Raw genomic sequence first — 19041 nt, forward strand, 5'->3', positions numbered from 1 at the left:
AAAAACTTCAACAGTGCACTGTCAAGGTTGTAATAAGAAAGATGTCATCCAACAAAAAACTAATCACTTGTTTACATACGAAGGTTTCTTGCCATTCTACTTTCCTCTTACTCTCCAAGCGATCACGTGTAAATTTATATCCACAACGAGCACAGGAACTACACTCATGTATCAACAACAATCGATTTTCATAGTTTTACGTGATATACGGTTTAAAGTGTCAATTTCGAAATGCAGTCACGTGTATATTGGCAGGCCACGCGGCGAGAAGGAAACTGAAATCGAATATTATCGTTCGAGTCTGAGACACTAACTTTTTAGGTCAGATAAACCCATTTAAAACCTTAGTAAACCATAAACACATGTGACATCTCATAAACACATGTGACATTTAAGACCTGTGTAAACCGTATTACATGTGATATATATTAATAAACCACTTAACACCTCGGTAAACTGTATCACACGTATCTATATAAGACTAATCATTTAATAATTCATTAAACTGTATCACTCATGTAATATTTAATAACGAACCATTTGAGATTTGAGTAAACAGTATCACACATGTGATGTATAAGAATGAACCATTTAAGACTTCGTTAATATGTATTACGCATGTGATATATAGGAATGAGCCATTTAAGATCTAGCAAACCGTGTCATACATATAACAGAGAACACCGTTTTCGTTTGTTAGAATAAACTAAGTCGAATCACACAATGAAACCTAAAGTACTGTAAAATCAAATCAGTTTATTTTCGCGAGTTTGTTAACGGATTTCAGTTGCTCACATGAAACTTATCTTGCTGTACTCAATGATATACCACATGAGAAGAGTTTCTTTAATCAGTTTGTTTCCCTGTCCGAAACTGCTGGTAGACGTAATATTATTTTTAATGAAATAAAAAAAAACGTATTGTTGTACAGAAGTATGGGAGAAAGGTATTTGTTCAAGAAAGTTTTGACATTCAACATAAAGTACAGTCTCAGAGACAAAGAGCCATCATTTGAGAAGCCCTAAGTGATGTTTTCTGTCTTCATCTAGACTATCATATGGCTCTTTTGTTGATTTCCGGTGTACATACTTACCACCGGATGTAGTGCAGCGCGACGTGCTTAACCAACTAAAACTTATCAGGCGAACATCAGGGAATACTATAGGAAAATAGAGTTTATCTTTTTTTTTATATAACTTTCTTCTCAGGCAGCCAAGCAGATATTGTGGAAGTCCTTTCCTACAAGTAAAAAGGATATTGTCCTTTTCTACACGTAAAAAGGATATTGTTCATCAATATCCCACTTTTAATAATTCCGCGAAATCTTATCGTTTAGACTAACTTTGGATCAAATATCAACTGTAGTTGCCGGTTGTTCCAGGTCAATAAGAAATCCTTTTCAAAAATTTAAGTTTCATAAGCACACGTGTATTTCACCGGTGTAAAATGTCGCAAGAAATGACCGTTCTCTTTATGGTTTGTATATTTCAATGAACTTACTCATTAGTTCAAGGTACGTGTATCTAGTAACTATATAATAGAACTTTTAACATTAATATTAAAGAAACTGCAGCGGGAAATGGTTAGAAACGGAAAATTAATGACAGCAGTAATTTGTAGTTTTGTTTAAAAAATCTAGTAACAATCGCCAGGTAAAAAACCTACGGTAATAATAAGAAATAAAATGTAGTCATAAGTGAGCAACTATTCCAAGGAAAACATATAATGGTCAAATAAGATGTACTTAAAAGAATATGAAAGAGTTATAATACTGTGTAACAGATTTACTGTTATACATTTATTTCAGTTCCTACGCTTGTTTCTCAGTAGTTTTCTTTATGCATGTAACATATATCCTTGACTGTGTACTGCATAAGTTCGGACTGTTCTCGAAATTTGTAGAACATCCTTGAGTGTAAAATTCAGCATCACTTGTTAACGAAAACAAACGTAATTGGTATATAAGAATCGATTCGCCGAGTGACAGAAAAAAAATATTATTGGATGGCTAGTCAGTACGCTATAAACCTAAAAAGGTATAATTGCGATTAAGATCTATTAATTGGAAAACTACAGAATTTCACCAGGAACGTTACAAATTTCGAACATTACTAACAGTTCAATTTCAGTGAATTACTTAGGAAGTTTTTGCTTGTATGAGGCCATTAAATATCTTATTCAATAAGAAGTGAACTTCTAATTGGTGTTACACTAGCCAAGAAATATGTCGTTAGCTTAAGCGATGTACAACAATATGAACTCAGAATTAATTTGCTCGTCGTGGACCGTCGATAAAATATTCAATCATAGACTGGATATAAAACTCAGTATTGTCTGTAAGTTTGTAAGATTGTTGTACATAAATCATCATCTGTAATGACTATTAGTAATACATGTTATTACAAATTGTATCGTTTTTACGGTCGTATATTAAAATATACTTATGTTAAAAAAAAACTGTGTGTATCAACGTTGTCGATACTTAATAACCGTTACTTAACTTCTAAATTCAAATTCAAGTTTACGGTTAGTTGAAATACTAATACGTTAACACACATGATGTAATAAAACGGAAACTTGTCCGATATCAATAATAGTAACAGTGCAATGTCTACTAGACGTTCTTGATACATTAATAAAATATAATCGAATGAAAAGACGTATACAATAAACACAAACAAAGTGCTACTAGCAGTTGCCTGGTTTCAAAAAGGTAAGTTTTCTTAGCACTTTTGTAAGAACTAATTGTTCACTTCTGGACACTTTCAAAAAATGTTCTAACTACTCCAGCTTATGTGCAGACTGGACAAGAAACAACGATTTAAGGGTGTTTTAAGAATATGTTTCAATTGCACAATTTGCAAATCTCCCGAATCTCCTTTCCCACAATCCGGGTCACTTACGTCAGCTGGCAGGAGTAGACTACTTGTTATACTTAAATCGATTTAAAAGGGGTGGTTATTCAAAAAAACCCTGATGTAACACACAAACGTTTCACCGCCAAGCTTTAATAGGTGTACAGAGTGCCCAGAATCATGCTTAACACACACTAGGGTTGGAGATGAATTCTGGCCAGACATAAAACACATGCATTCAAATGTCAAAATATAAAGGGATAAAGGCACTGCTGTTCTCTAAGTTACAAAAAAGCGACGGTTATAATATTTGACTATTTGAAGATATCAATACAGACCTACTTTAAAAATCTTGTGGAGAAGAGATGTACATCTAGAAGTGTATGGTACAAGTTTAGTGGAGAAGAGATGTACATCTAGAAGTGTATGGTACAAGTTTAGTGGAGAAGAGATGTACATCTAGAAGTGTATTGTACAAGTTTAGTGGAGAAGAGATGTACATCTAGAAGTGTATGGTACAAGTTTAGTGGAGAAGAGATGTAGTATTTGGAGAAGAGAGTACAAGTGTATTGTACAAGTTTAGTGGAGAAGAGATGTACATCTAGAAGTGTATGGTACACGTTTAGTGGAGAAGAGATGTACATCTAGAAGTGTATGGTACAAGTTTAGTGGATAAGCGATGTACATCTAGAAGTGTATGGTACACGTTTAGCGGAGAAGAGATGTACATCTAGAAGTGTATGGTACAAGTTTAGTGGAGAAGAGATGTACATCTAGAAGTGTATGGTACAAGTTTAGTGGAGAAGAGATGTACATCTAGAAGTGTATGGTACAAGTTTAGTGGAGAAGAGATGTACATCTAGAAGTGTATGGTACAAGTTTAGTGGAGAAGAGATGTACATCTAGAAGTGTATGGTACAAGTTTAGTGGAGAAGAGATGTACATCTGGAAGTGTATGGTATAAGTTTAATGGAGAAGAGATGTACATCTAGAAGTGTATGGTACACGTTTAGCGGAGAAGAGATGTACATCTAGAAAATATGGTAAAGACAAATGAAATAATTTTGTACATATAGGTATTAAAAAGAATTACACCGATCTGACAAACAAATTTCTGATACTGCTCGAAGGTGAAGGCTACCTAGAAAGACGGAGTTTTCAAATTAGGGCTATGGTTACCTGAATGATAACAAAGTTGTTCTAACATCGTTTGTTTCTGTTCTAATGATTTTTCTTCATTTAATGTCGATTAATAGTAAGAGTTTTCTTACTGTTTTCATTCTGTCAACCTTCCTATCTATATTGCCTTTATTTGTTCCAGGTTCTAGGCCGTATTCTTCAACATACCTCTATCGGTCAACTATGAAAATACAATAGTCATTTTATAGATTTTGGCTAACCTCATCTAATGGTTGTAAGTACGTCACACATGATATATAATCTTGGCGTTTGTTAGTTAAAGTTGAGCGTATAGTTGTACCATTGACTATTTGTTCACTACCCACCATGTGTGTCGAAACCTGGTTTCTACCGTTGCAAGACTGCATATATATCGCTGTGCCACTGGGGGGTGGGGGTGGCAACCTTGGAGTTAAAGATAGAAAGAAAATAATCGGGATTTCTTGTTTAATATTTGTAAATGTTTTGTGATTGCAACAATATTTCAAATACATCAGATGAGCAAATAGATAAGAACGCACTAATGAAAGTGTATGTCATCTCTACGTTAAGCCTAATCGAAAAATACGTTTCTTAACGTCACGGAATTCGAAATACTATTGTTAGTAAGTACCATTTCAGTTATTAGGTTATAATATTTCTTCCATCTACATAAAACTGGTATCATAATCTACACTACAAGCGTTAGAACGAAGATGTATCCATACACTGATTCTCGAATCAGCGGCATAATCTACATATTACATCATGTTGAATAACTTAATGTTTTTACCTGTTACAACACTCATGGTAAAGACCTGATCAACACAGTTGGGTGAGTTTACTCATTTTTTACGTAATATATAAATGTGGTTCAACCATTATAATTAATTATAATATTAACAGTATTTTTATATTGATTTTTTTTCTATGCGACACCTGTTGTCCGGAGACCTGTAACCAAAAATATTCATGAACCCACAAGCGGTTTGAGTGCATTAATAATGTTTGAAAATGTTATTTAAAAAAACAAAACAAGTGTGGGTGGACCCAAATGACAAGTCTAAGGTTAACGAAAACTGTTTTTTATCAGTCTTTTAAGGTGTTTTTTGTATTACCAGTTTGTTTTGTCCTTCCTTGGTTGTTTTTATAGGTAAACTTGTAAACAGGATGTTATCCGTGCTGTTAAGTGGTCATGGGAAACGACTTTCAAAACTACTTTTCCTGTCACGAGCTGCCAACAAGAAGCCGAGGAAATTCAATTTTTCTTTTTCAGCCAATCAAAATCTATCCAATTTGATGACGTGTTAACTAACATTAGTGACTTTAATTTGATTATTTTTCATGGTCCCGTTAAACAAATAACGCAGTTATTGTCTCTTCATTGTTAAATATTTATACATCCATAAATGATTAAAATTCAAAAGCGTTTTTAAAATCTAAAATCATATATTCACCTCTACTGTTTTATTTATGTGTAGCATATTTTTGTCATATGAAATTGTATCTCTATTAGTTTAATTCCTCTAATTATATAATTATTTGGGCCCGGCATGGCCAGGTGGTTAAGGCGTTCGACTCGTAATCTGAGGGTTGCGGGTTCGCATCCCCGTCGCGCCAAATATGCTCGCCCTTTCAGCCGTGGGGGCGTTATAATGTAATGGTCAATCTCACTATTCGTTGGTGAAAAAGTAGCCCAAGAGTTGGCGGTGGGTGGTGATGACTAGCTGCCTTCCCTCTAGTCTTACACTGCTAAATTAGGGACGGCTAGCGCAGATAGCCCTCGAGTAGCTTTGTGCGAAATTCAAAAACAAAAAACAAACAAACAATAAACCTTTGAATGGTATAAAGGTGGGAAACCTGCAGAAATGATGGTACATTTTCTGTGGTTATGTATTATCTCCAGACACCAAATATACTCGTTTGCCAACGATTGATTTGTGTTACGTAATATATACTCTTCAAAAAAAGAAGTTTAACGTCACTCAACGTCAATAACGAATATGCCCCCCGTGAGCATCAATAACTGCTTGACATCTCCTGCCCATGGAAGCGATGAGATGACGAATCACATCCTGTGGAATGGCTGTCCACTCAGCCTGCAAAGCTGCTGCAAGCTGAGGTAGAGTCTGCGTTTGAGGTTGTCGCCGTCGCAGACGTCGGTCCAACTCGTCCCAAAGATGTTCGATGGGGTTTAAATCTGGTGATCTGGAGGGCCAGGGAAGAACGTTGATGTTGTGGTGTCTCAAGAAGACAATGGTGAGTCGGGCTGTGTGAGGACGGGCGTTGTCATGTTGAAAAACGTCGTTGACGTCCACCATGATGAGTTGCACATGGGGCCTAAGAATCTCGTTGACGTATCGTTGAGCCGTAAGATTCCCTCGAATGTGCAAAAGGTCTGTTCTGGCATTGTAGGCGATGGCAGCCCACATCATGACGCTGCCACCACCAAATCTGTCAGCATCCTGCACACGAGGTCTGCCAGATCGTGGACGGTCACGAGTTGATCCATGTTGTTGGTGACGAATCCATAGCCTTGTGATGGTGCTTGGGTGGACATTCACAGCTCTGGCAACATCTGATCGAGATTCGCCTGCTTCCAAGCGACCAATGGCGTTGTTGCGTTGTGCTTCAGTCAGTCTTAGCGTAACTGTATTGCGTGTCGGTGGCTTAACACTGAGCTATGGAAACCGAGAACCCGTCACTTTTGTAGGGATTTTGCACATGTTGCACTTGCAGAACATGCAGATCTCTCAAAGAAATTTATTGGACACGCATGCGTTTTGGCGAAAAATCCGATGTTTTCCTCTGTTTTCAAAGTGCACAACTTTTATTGTCATTTTGGTCTGACAATCAGTGCCTTAACACGTGTAACATCACATACTCTGAGCTTGTAACGTTATTACATATATTTCTCTTTAAAATAAAAAAAAAATCCCTTTTTCGTTTCTTGTATTGAAGAGTATATTTCTCAGACTACCAAAGACATGCAGACAAAATATGCACTTATGAAGAATTAAACTAATAGGAGATAGTCGTATGCACAGAAAGTTTAGTGAATACGCAAATAAACGAAATACAGGGTGTTCGGAAAGTCACTGTGCAGTTTTGTAATCATACACATATATAAATGCACAGTAACTTTCCGAACACTCTGTACATGTTAAGAAGAAAGAAAACACGTGTTAACTTCTGAGAAAGGCAGGGAAAAAGGTTAAAAAGTATACGTATTAAAATATTGAGAATAAATATCCAAATATATAACAAGATAAATAAATAAGTAATACACAGATTTAGCTAATTAGATAAAACATGAATAGATCAATAAATAAATAAAGCAGAATAATGGTAGAATAAAAAACACAGGAACATAAAGAGACTACTAGATTTATGTAAATACGAATAGCCAAAAGGTTTATAAGAATAGTTTGGAGCTGTATATACTGTGTTTGAATATTTTATAAGTGACTTGCTGTTTAATATTGAATCTTAAGAGATTCAAGATCAAACCAGTTGCAATAATAACCGGTCTCGAATCTTTATTGCCTCAACAAAAAATTTCAATCTTTCTGACACGATGTTTCAAGCCCAGCTTTACTGCCAACAACCTGAATAAATATTTTCATCTCTGTTCTCTGGGGAGAAATTGAGAAGTTCCTATGTTAAAAGCGGTGAGTCATTGTGTTTAATAAGCGAATCTTGCCAAGCCAGCGTTTCTCGGTTACATTGGATTGTAGTAGTAGGTAGATAACAGAATAAACTCTACGAATAATCATAAACAAATTGTAAACGTTACCATGGTTGTTGTTACGGTAATTACAGAAGAAAGGAAAAATAACAACAGAAAGTCTTTATTAAATTATAATAAAATATTCATGGAAATATAGATAAGAGAAGTAATGGAGTCTTTATACATAAGAAAAGTAATGGAGTCTTTATACATAAGAAAAGTAATGGAGTCTTTATGCATAAGAAAAGTAATGGAGTCTTTATACATAAGAAAAGTAATGGAGTCTTTATTAGGTCAGAAGAAAATTAAAAATAAATAGATAAAAAAGGGTTTTGAAATATTCGCGGAAATACAGAATAGATTTTTACAGTTAGATTAAATTTTTTAATAAATAATATAAATTATTGTTTATCCTGCCAACATACCCTGCTGGGAGCAGAAAGTCTACAAATTTACAACGCTAAGATCAGCGGTTCGATTCCTCTCGGTGAACTCAGCAGGTAGCCCGATGTGCTATAAAAAACATACACACATCCTGTCAAAGTCGAATAAGTATTGGCCCAAAAAAATGTAAATATAACGTACAATTTCCTGTATTTTTATCATACAAATTACAGTGAGAAACATTACTGAATATTTCAAAGTTATATGTCTCAATCGATTTATAAAGCACTGACGACACTAATTGCTAGCAGCCAAGATTATTGTTTTCAAGATGTGAACAAAACTTCTATTTATTAGGTTGAGGAATAATTCGTGAGCGTTTTTAAATAATTTCATTCAAGCATTACATGCAAGACTATACAATACTTCAATACATGAACACATTACACCCAAAACATTTGTTATGATACTTTATTTCATGTAATACCTAGGTATATAGTATGCATTGTTTTAAACGAAATTGCAAGAAATTAAATGCGAAAAGCAGATGGTGTCGAAAATGCTCGATTTTGTCCACTTGACATTCCATTTAATGAGCTGAAAATGAAAGCAAAAATTAAAGACATATGAAAATCAAGCACACCATCTATTAGAGCAAAAAATTATCTACCAAATGCCATGAAATATTTTGCGAAAACGTTTCATTTATGAATATATTTTGTTAACTTGAAAAAAACGCTCACGAATTATTCCTTAACCCAATACAAATGATCATTATTTAAATATCAATTTTCCATTTTGAGTATTTTTATTTTGTTTTATGTCAGAAAAATTTAGTTAAATATTAACTGGAAATAACTTTTCATCTAAACTGGTTTTTGAAACTAAATAAAAAACAACAACACAAACTAAAAATTGTTCTTTTAACACATAAAACCGAACTGTCGATGAAAATTTACATATATATGTGTTAGATTATATAACGTATATTTTAACTTCATGTGAAAAAATATGATTTTTATTCATTGTTTTACGATGTTCTACATAAGTAGAAATTTCAGTTCGATATATACACTGCTGGCCAAAATCTTAAGGCCAATGAACATAAAGAAAAAAATATGCATTTTGTGTTGTTAGACTCAACCACTTATTTGAGTAGAGCTTCGAAAGATGAAAATTATAAAAGGGAAAAATAAAAATAAAACTGTTTAGCATTTAATAGGGAAAACGTGAACACTATGAAATTAGCCTAAATACTAGCTGGTCAAAATTTTAAGACCATACCAAAGAGAAGTCCTAAACAGGGTAGGAAATGCCCAACAAGAGGTCTCAGTGGTGAGTTGCACGGCCGTCATTGCGAATAACTGCAAACATTCGCTTTGGCATGGTCGATGTAAGCGTTTGCAGAAGGCTGGCTGGAATCTTATTCCAAGTGGTGAAGATGGCTTCACGAAGATCATGCACTGTTTGGAATTGACGTCCATTTCTGTAGACTTCCCTTGCCATCCACTCCCAAACATTTTCAATAGAGTTCAGTTTGGGCGAACATGCTGGATAGTTCATGAAAAAGTCCTTTGTCCTGCGGCCATTGTGGACAGCAACGTTGTTCTGCTGAAAGATCCAGTCATTTCCACACAAACAAGGGCCTTCAGTCAATAAGGATGCTCTTTTCAACATACCAATGTAGCCAGCTGCTGTTTGATGTTCCTGTATAACCTGAAGCTCCATTATTCCATGGAAGGAGAAATCACCCCAGATCATGATGGAACTTCCTCAACTGTGTCGTGTAGAAAATGTCTCCGGTGGGATATTCTGATCGTGCCAGTAATGTTGAAAGCCATCTGGACCATCCAGGTTAAATTTTTTCTCATCAAAAAACAAAGCCTTCTTCCACTTTTCTACGTCGCATGTGTAGAGAAGGTTCTCAGCAAAGGTTAACCGAGCTGTTTCGTGGTGTGGAAGTAGGCGTAACCTTTAAAGACGTTTACGGTTTTTAAAGCCTTTCTCTCGTAGATGCCCTCTTATTGTTCTTGAGCTACATTTTGCGTCCGTAAGGGCCTTATTTGGTTTAACGATAGGCTGGTGTCTTGCCGGACATCCTGCAGAATCCTCTTGCTCAACGCCGGCGAAATTTTCTTGGGCCGACCACTTAAAATTCTCGTTCTGTATCCATCAGGGTCTTTTAAGAAATTTGCAACAGTAGTTTTACTACGCTCAATCTCACCAGCGATGGCACGTTGAGAGAGACCTTGCTTTTGCAGCTAGACAATTCTGCCATGTTCAAACTCTGTCAACTTTTTAGCCTTTGCCATGTTTTTACCCAATGTAACACAGGAGATGTCAGTGGGAGATGTTGACAACGCTAATGCTTGAACACAAATGACTAAATTTCCTTATGTGTTTACCGATTAACGTTTCGTTTCAATATGGTCTTAAACATCTGACCAGCTGGTATTTAGGCTAATTTCATAGTGTTCACATTTTCTATTAATTATTTTCCCTTTTCTTATTTTTAACTTTCGAAGCTCTACTCAAATAAGTGGTTAAGTCTAAAAACGCAAAATGCATATTTTTTCCTTATGTTCATTGGCCTAAAATTTTGGCGAGCAGTGTATATATATAGATATATATAAACCTATAAAATTTAGCGGAGAAAACTTTTAAAATGTTAATGTGATTGATTTTACTCAAATATGACCTCTGACCTGTGTGCATTTAATATTTTTGAAACTGCTCCTATTCATAAAAGCCTGGTATTCATTGATGGTTCGAATCCCGTATTTTTAGTTTTGGGGGCGTAATAATTCCATTTTTCTTTGGTAAAAAAGTAGCTCAGTAATTGTCGATGGGTAATTTTGATTAGCTGCCTTCCCCTAGTCTGTCATTGCTGAATAGAAACGGCTAGCGAAGACACCCGTCGAGAGGCTTTGCGTGAAACACATACACACACAAAAGAAACAAATTATATTCAAAACAAAACATTTAAACTTAATATATTGTTTATCAGTTCTCAAATCCTTCGGTGGTCCAGCTGTAAGTTTGAAGGCTTATAGTACTAAAGTGCGAAGCTAGACGTCAGTATGATCAGCACAGGTAACCTATTGTGTGAAACTGATAGTTGTGATACGACCCGCCAACAGTTTATTAAAATAATCAAGTGATATTATGGTATTATTATTATTTTTAATTATATAAAAATAAAAATTAAAACGTAATTTAGTAAAAGCCAATCTAGGTACGATACGCTTTTCTATTTGTTGGAAAACGCCATATTACTTAGTATTACGCCATCTGACTTATCGATCCCAGTGCCCTGAAGTAGTGTGTTTCTAACCACGCATGCTCTGTCTACCTCAGTGTGTGTCAGTGAATGCTGCTGTTTACTTTATGTGTGAGTTCATAGCTATTCCTAGTTATTATGTCAGAACAAGGGAAAAAGAGAAAAGTTGACATCTAAATTCCGTACTTTTAAAAACAGTGGAGTGTGGACTACTTCGTTATTGAATCACGTAACACAATGTTATGCTTAATATGCAACGAGATTATCGCAGTGCTGACAAAAAAAAACAATTGTAGACTTTACCAAACCAAGCACTCATCAAACTATTCTCAGTTTACGGGAAAGCTACGTTCAGACAAATTCAAAGCCTCGAAACGTAACTTATCGCTACAACAGTTTATATTTTAGAGGAAGAAAGTCGAGAATGAAGCTGCAACAAGAGGACGTTTCGGAGTGGCACAGCCGTTAGCCAAGCGAGGAAAACCGTTTACCGATGGTGAGCTAGTTATGTACGATTGAAGTAGCCGAAGGAAAGTGCCCAGAAAAAGTAGATTTATTTAAAACTGTTAGCCTTTCGGCGTATACAGTTAAGTGTTCGTAGAGTCGAGGACATTGGAAACAATAAAGTGTCGCAGCTGAGAGACAAGGCATATTCGAGTGCTTTTCCATCCCGGTTGAAGAGTCGACAGATGTGTTTGACACCTCACAGTTGCTGTTATTTATTCGCGAAGCCAATATTAATTTTGAAATGACTGGAAAATTAGCTTCTGTGCACAGTATGTGTGGAACAACCACAAGTGAGGACATTTTCTAAGAGGTCAAGCAATCACTAATTCAGTACGACCTGGAATGGAAACGGCTGAAGTGCGTTATGAAAAATGTAAAATATGTGTGGTGCAGGAAAAGGTTTAGACAAGCAAATTTACAAAGCTGTTGAAAGTGTGGGTTGTTCCAAGCCTATGGTTCTTCACTGCATCAATCATCAGCAGGCACTGTGCGGAAAATATCTAGATATGTCATGTGTCATGGAACCTGTAGTTTCAACAGTAAACCCATGGACTCAACTGTCGTAAATTCCATGAATATATGGTGGAAATAGAAGCAACATATCCCGACTTGTCCTACCACACTTCAGTTAGATGACTTAGCTGTGAGAAGGTTATGTCGCGAATTTTTTAGCTTACAACTGAGATTGAAATTTTCATAAATGAAAAGAACCGTCCTCAGCCTTCACTCACAAAGAGTGAATTGCTTTGGAAATTAACTTTCTCTGTAGACTTGACTATGTACCTGAATGAATTCAATCATAGATTACAAGGCTAAACCATGCTTATTTATGACATATAGACTTATGTCCAAAATGTACACCTATGTGAAAGCATTTTGGGAAAAACTAATTATTTTTGAGTCCCAGTTGATGAGTTGCTTCACACACTTACTATGTAGTAAAAAGTTTAACTAAGAAGCGGGATCCCATGCAGGTTTACACAAGATAGCATTCTGAACTGTAACTACAGTTCAAGAAGCGTTTTTCTGATTTTGATGCGAGTGCAAAAGAAGTAAAAATATTTCAAAACACATTTCATTGTGTTATTGATAAACTGCCATCTGAAGTTCAAATGAAAGTGACTGATATGCAATCTGACGACATGATAAAAGACAAATACAAAGAAGAGAAACTGATAGAGTTCTATAAATACCTTCCAAGTGATCAATATGTTCATTTAAAAACTTTGCTCGTAGATTCATTACAGTTTTTGACACTACCTACTTCTGTGAAGACATTTTCAAAGATGAAGTACATGACCAAGCGTGTTAAGGCGTGCGACTCGTAATCTGAGGGTCGCGGATTCGCATCCCCGTCGCGCTAAACATGCTCGCCCTTTCAGCCGTGGGGGCGTTATAATGGTACGGTCAATCCCAGTATTCGTTGGTGAAAAAGTAGCCCAAGAGTTGGCGGTGGGTGGTGATGACTAGCTGCCTTCCCTCTAGTCTTACACTGCTAAATTAGGGACGACTAGCACAGATAGCCCTCGAGTAGCTTTGTGCGAAATTACAAAAACAAAACAAAACAAACAAACAAACGAAGTACATGAAATCTAGTTACAGATCAACCTTATCTGATGAACATTTGTAAACACTTTTGATGATAGGGAACACTAAGTTTGAACCTGAATTTTGTCAGAAAATCACCAGTTTCATGCTTCTCATTAATGATAAAAAAGACGATTTTACATCTTAGATATTTTTATTATGTGCTCTTATGAAAAATAAATTAGTGATGTAGTATTGTGATCATGTATGCATCCATACTTACTTTAACCACAACCCCTCCAGCCCGTGAAGTCTAAAAAGATCTATCTCCCAGCCCTTATCCAAAAAGGTTTGGAGACTCCTGCTCTAGCGAATAAAAGCTTTGGTAAATATATTTGTTCTCAATTTGTTTTTTGGCTTTATTAAATTGGCTCGACATGGTCAGGTGGTTAGGGCGCTCGACTCGTGATCTGAGGTTCGTGATTTAGAATCCCCATTACATCAAACATGTTCGTCCTTTCAGCTGTGGGGCGTTATAATGTGACGATCATTCCCACTATTCGTTGGTAAAAAAGTAGCCAAAAGTTGGGAGGATGATGATATTTACCTGCGTTTCCTCCAGTCTTACATTAGGGACGGCTTGCGAGATTCAAAATAAAGAGACACAAACTTTATTAAATTACTGAAGATCCAAGTTTCATGGATTCAATAAGTTATTGATGGTCACACGTTTTATGACTTTAATAAGACATTAGTTGTCCAAACCTGTTTTACTACTTTGATATATATATAAGTGTTGCTTACTTTTTATGGCTTCAGTAAATAAACTGTGGTCACAAAATTGAAGAAAAATAGAAAAAGTTACGTTTTACAATTAATATTTTGTTCATAACCGTGATATCGCTAGAAAAGGCATCATCAGGTCACAATATTTATGACTATTTATTATTGGTGATGGTTACTTTTTTATATTTTAATGTAAAACATAATAACAGTTGTTTTATGGATTTGAAATAAATTGTGATGACAAATTTTATGGATTTACTAAATACGTGATAATCTCAACTTTATGGATTTAACAAAGACACGGTATTTCGATTTTCATGGATTTACTACATACGTGATGTTCTCAACTTTATGGATTTACTAAATACGTGATGTTCTTATTTGTATGGATATAGGGAATACGTGATGCTCACAGTTTTATGGATTTAAGAAATTCGCGACGTTTGCAGTTTGTTTTATGGCTTTAGTGAATAAATAGTTTAACAACATGTATCATCTAGATTTAGAACGTTCAAACGGCCAGGTCAGAGAATCCTGTAGTTTAAATACAGCTTTCTCCAATTTTGACCTACTGACCAGAGGGAAGGTAGCCAGTTAACGCCCAAAACTGAAAGTGTGCCAAGGCGACTTTGATTTAACAACCTGATGTTCGAAAGATGATGCGTTTGACAAATGGCCGACACTGTTTATAAAAATTGGAAGATAAAAAATAAGACGAAATTTGATTAATTCCTTATATTCCTTTTGTTAATAACTTCAACACAATATCACTTTTTAGCCTAACTTAACTGATTTTCATTTGATGATCAGAAGCCTCCAATTAAACTTAATTGAAGATACATCATGGTTGTTAAGAGACGAGTTACAGAGTTGTTTGTCTCAACCCCAGTGTTTAAAAAAATCAAAATTTGTAGAGATCATAAATCAGTCATTAATAACAAACTAATTAGGCTTAACTCATCTACACAAAATATTTTGATTATAATAATGATAATCGTTCGTAACAATTTGGTATTAGCCACACACAGAGCTGAGACCTATAGTCACCTTGCCCTATGAGTTGAGCTGAGGTAATTGTAAACATCTCATTATGATGAAATAGATTTTCGTGTTTACAAAACTCTTCCATACAAGTGTTTACGTTAGCTTTGTTTTTGGATATCAACTGTAACCTTGGGCGTAATCATTAGAAACGTGAGAGAAACACAATTAGTCCAAACCTTATACATCCATGTTATCAACATTAGCCACGCTTCGTTTGACCTATATTCTGGTTAAACTGGTTCCAGCTTTCTGGCGGCGGCGAACTTTTTCAATGGAGAAAGAGTTTGATGGTTTTGCTAACTTACATGTCGTGTTCTACAACACACTAGGTCTGTCGATCAGAATATTGCAGACTATATACAGTGTAATCCGAGGCGTAATTTTTTATTCATACGTGGAGCAATTTACTAGAAACAGAATGAAAAGTAATGATTTGGAGAAAATCATTGTTCAAAGATATAAAAATATTAAACTTGTTATACTATCTGTGTTTATTGTTAGCTGCAAAGCTACACAATGGGCTATTTGTTCTCTGTTCACCGCAATGTTCAAAGCCTTCAAGATTACAGCTGAATCATATGTCTACCCATTTATCAAGCTATGCACGTGACTTATGCATTTTATTTTCCACGAACACTAACTGGAGTTAATAGATAACAGAGCTGTTTTTATTTAATGAGCAAAAGAGGCAGCTGCTTAGGGTTCACCGCGCACTGTGAGAATAATGATAACTACTGAAATGTAAAGTGTATAAAAATAGTAATAATAAATCACTTTTTAAGATATATTTTCTTTGTCACTTCCTTATTTTTTTATTGCTTGTAAATCTTAGTTATTAAATTGTATGGTATTTCCTTAAAAACAAAAGTAAGCAGAGGGAAGACATTAGTTTATACTTCGCCCAGGGCCCACCTGTGCCTCAACGCGGCCCTGACTGAGGACGTCTGCTAATCAACGTAACAGCACATTTCAACAAATATAAATGGACGGAGTAGATTGTGTAGCTAAAAGCACAGAAAAAAAAAATCGTGTGTGTGTTTTATTACAGCAAAGCCGCATCAGACTGTCTGCTAAGTCCACCGAGGGGAATCGAAACCCTGATTTTAGTAGTGTAAATCCCGTACTCTTACCGCTCTACCAGTGGGGAACCGGGAGAAAATCTCCCTCAAGGAAGGATTGTCGATATGTGTATGTAAAAACAAAGTGATGGAAAGAGTTCTTTCAAACATTCATTAAGAAATACTTTAATTATTTCACAGTTTAGTTTTCACTTTTTGTTACTGTTGTTTACACACACTTAAATATTTAGAATCTATCTGTTTAACAGCTAATATTATTCTACGTTATGGAACTAAAATGTAATCAGAAATATAATTAGTTGTTAACATTAAAAAGATCCTATAAAGGTAACCTTTAGCTAAAGCACAAAATTTCTACGTGCATGTGCTCTTTTCAGCCGTGGGGACGTTATAAGTCACAGTCAATTCCACTATTCGCACGAAATATAGTAGCCCAAGAGATGGCGATGGATATTGTTGACCAACTGCTTTCTCTCTAGTTTATCACTGCTAAATTAGGGACAACTAGTGAAGACAGCACTCGTATAGCTTTGCACGAAATTCAAAACAAATCAGATCAAAATTATATACGCACCCTGTATAAGATATACTACAGGATGGATTAGCACTGGATTTTCACGGGATTGTTTGTAATATGTACAACCCCAGCTTACCAAATCATTAATGACGTCAGCCCTGTTAGGGATATTGCAATCATGACGGTGGTAGCAACACCCTCATTTATTTATGGAATGTTCAAAATTTAATTAGTGCAGGAGGGCGGGAGATAAAATATCAAACTTAACGCTTCCAGATTATCAGATAATCCATGTATCCTATCCAAAGAATTGCATTGTTTTAATTGTTTCCCATGGAGTATCCTTAAGCAACCAAAAGTTTGATTCATACATAATGTTGTATTTCAGTTGCGAGAGCCATGACTGGATAACACTATTACTACTGAGCATAGTGTAAGATTTATAAATATATCACGTTTTCATACGATTAATGGGTAGTATTTGTCTTTTATAACATTTTTTCTCGCCGTTTAGTAACTATTTTGTACATTATATGAAAATACTTATTTTCAGTCGCGGTATAAAGGATCATATAATGGCTCTTGAGTTTTGTTTTGTTTTCAAGTACAAACTTTCAGCTCATAGCTCCGTTATTTCTTGACCGATTTGAAATCAAATTACAGCTTTGAATTTAGGGGGTAAAACCCTTTAGAATTATCATTTGATCACGATCAATGTCTCATAGATTAATGTATTACAATCCTGCCTGAAATCGTTTCAATTTGAGGGAAAGCTGATAGAGGCCATGTTAAGTAATAAAATCGTATCGGGTACACGCACGCCTCACACTTGATATTGTTGGTGCAAAAAATATAGCTAATAAAAAGTTCCGCTGCTATTGAGGATATCACTTGTTTCTTATTAAAGTCAGGTGATAAAGAAACTTTAAAGATCTAATGCAATTCTATTTCCATTAAGTTATTTCAAACGGAAATCAGTAGTGTTAATTAAAAACTGTTTAAAAGTGATGCCAAAGAAGGCCATCTATCTACACTACTGGACGAGATTGTTACTGAATTTTTGCCTTATAATTTTACTTGTGGGATTTTCCAAACCTAGCCTTTTTTTATATTATACATGACTTTTACTCACTCCTAGAATTACAAAGAAAAATGAACTAAATACAATTGAACACTTACCCTTTACTTGTTTAACCTGTTGACTACCAAGTATTTCAGCTACTTCAATACAACTCCAATGCTTTTCAATTTTCTAACTTTTTCGTGACGCCATTTTGGATCGAAAGTGAAACAATTTGAAAATAGGTCAAATGCATGTATGGTGCTGACATCTAGCGTTGAAGTTAGGTATTATTGAGAACGAATTAACTCGTCCGTGACACTATGTTACCGATCGGCTTGGACGAGTTGTCTCGTCTACGGCACTGAACAGGTTAAGGAATCGAAACAACACATGTCCTCAAATTTCGAGGTTAACATAACATCTGCTGTTACAGACTTGAAGCCTCAAAGTGAATAAATAATAGTTTCTACAGACTATAGTGGAAATTTATTAATTGAAAATTTACAATATGTAACAAATCACTACTGTAGAAGGATAATCTATTCCATAAATAATAAAATATATATGTGTGTGTCTTCAAAAGAACTGAAGGTGGAATTTTTAACCTGTGACATCTTATGCACACATAACCTTAATGTCTAGGTCACATATCCCTACAGTTCAGGTTCCTGATTTTCAACTACTGACCAGAAGGAACCAACAGCGCTTGGCTTCATTCGGCTCTATGAAGTAAAAGTGATTGAATGTATCATCCACAACTCGATATCTTAACCACAGTATCACACCCAACCTTTGTTGAACAAACAACAACATAATAAACATTTATTATTACATAATGAAAGCGGAAAACCGTGACGTTGAACATTCTTGTGCTAATAACCTGATGACGAAATGACGGTTGAAATAAAATACTTTTTTATTCCTATCTGGATAATAAAGGTGTTTTTTTTTCTTCCAATTTCGTTGTCGAAATGCATTGTTCGAAATATTTAGATTTAAAATCTATCAACTGCATTCGAATATTTCTTTTGAAAATCAATCTGATATGATATTTATAGTTTAGTTTTGTTGATGAGACAACTTAGATGGAACAGTATGTCTCACGTTGTCT

At 35.2% G+C, this 19041-nt stretch overlaps 1 long non-coding RNA gene across 2 annotated transcripts in view; it reads right to left on the minus strand.

Moving 5' to 3' along the window:
* Window positions 1-18791, minus strand: part of LOC143230029 (uncharacterized) — a 41590-nt gene extending 22799 nt beyond the window's left edge. For both annotated transcript variants that reach the window (XR_013016193.1, XR_013016194.1), the window contains exons 1-2: window positions 18047-18791; window positions 8169-8256 (exon numbers count right to left, since the gene is read on the minus strand). This is a non-coding gene — a long non-coding RNA (uncharacterized LOC143230029). The remainder of the gene's footprint in view (window positions 1-8168; window positions 8257-18046) is intronic.
* Between the last annotated feature and the right edge of the window lie 250 nt (window positions 18792-19041).

Source organism: Tachypleus tridentatus, chromosome 10 (assembly GCF_004210375.1).
Source record: "Tachypleus tridentatus isolate NWPU-2018 chromosome 10, ASM421037v1, whole genome shotgun sequence".
Lineage (NCBI taxonomy): Eukaryota > Metazoa > Arthropoda > Merostomata > Xiphosura > Limulidae > Tachypleus > Tachypleus tridentatus.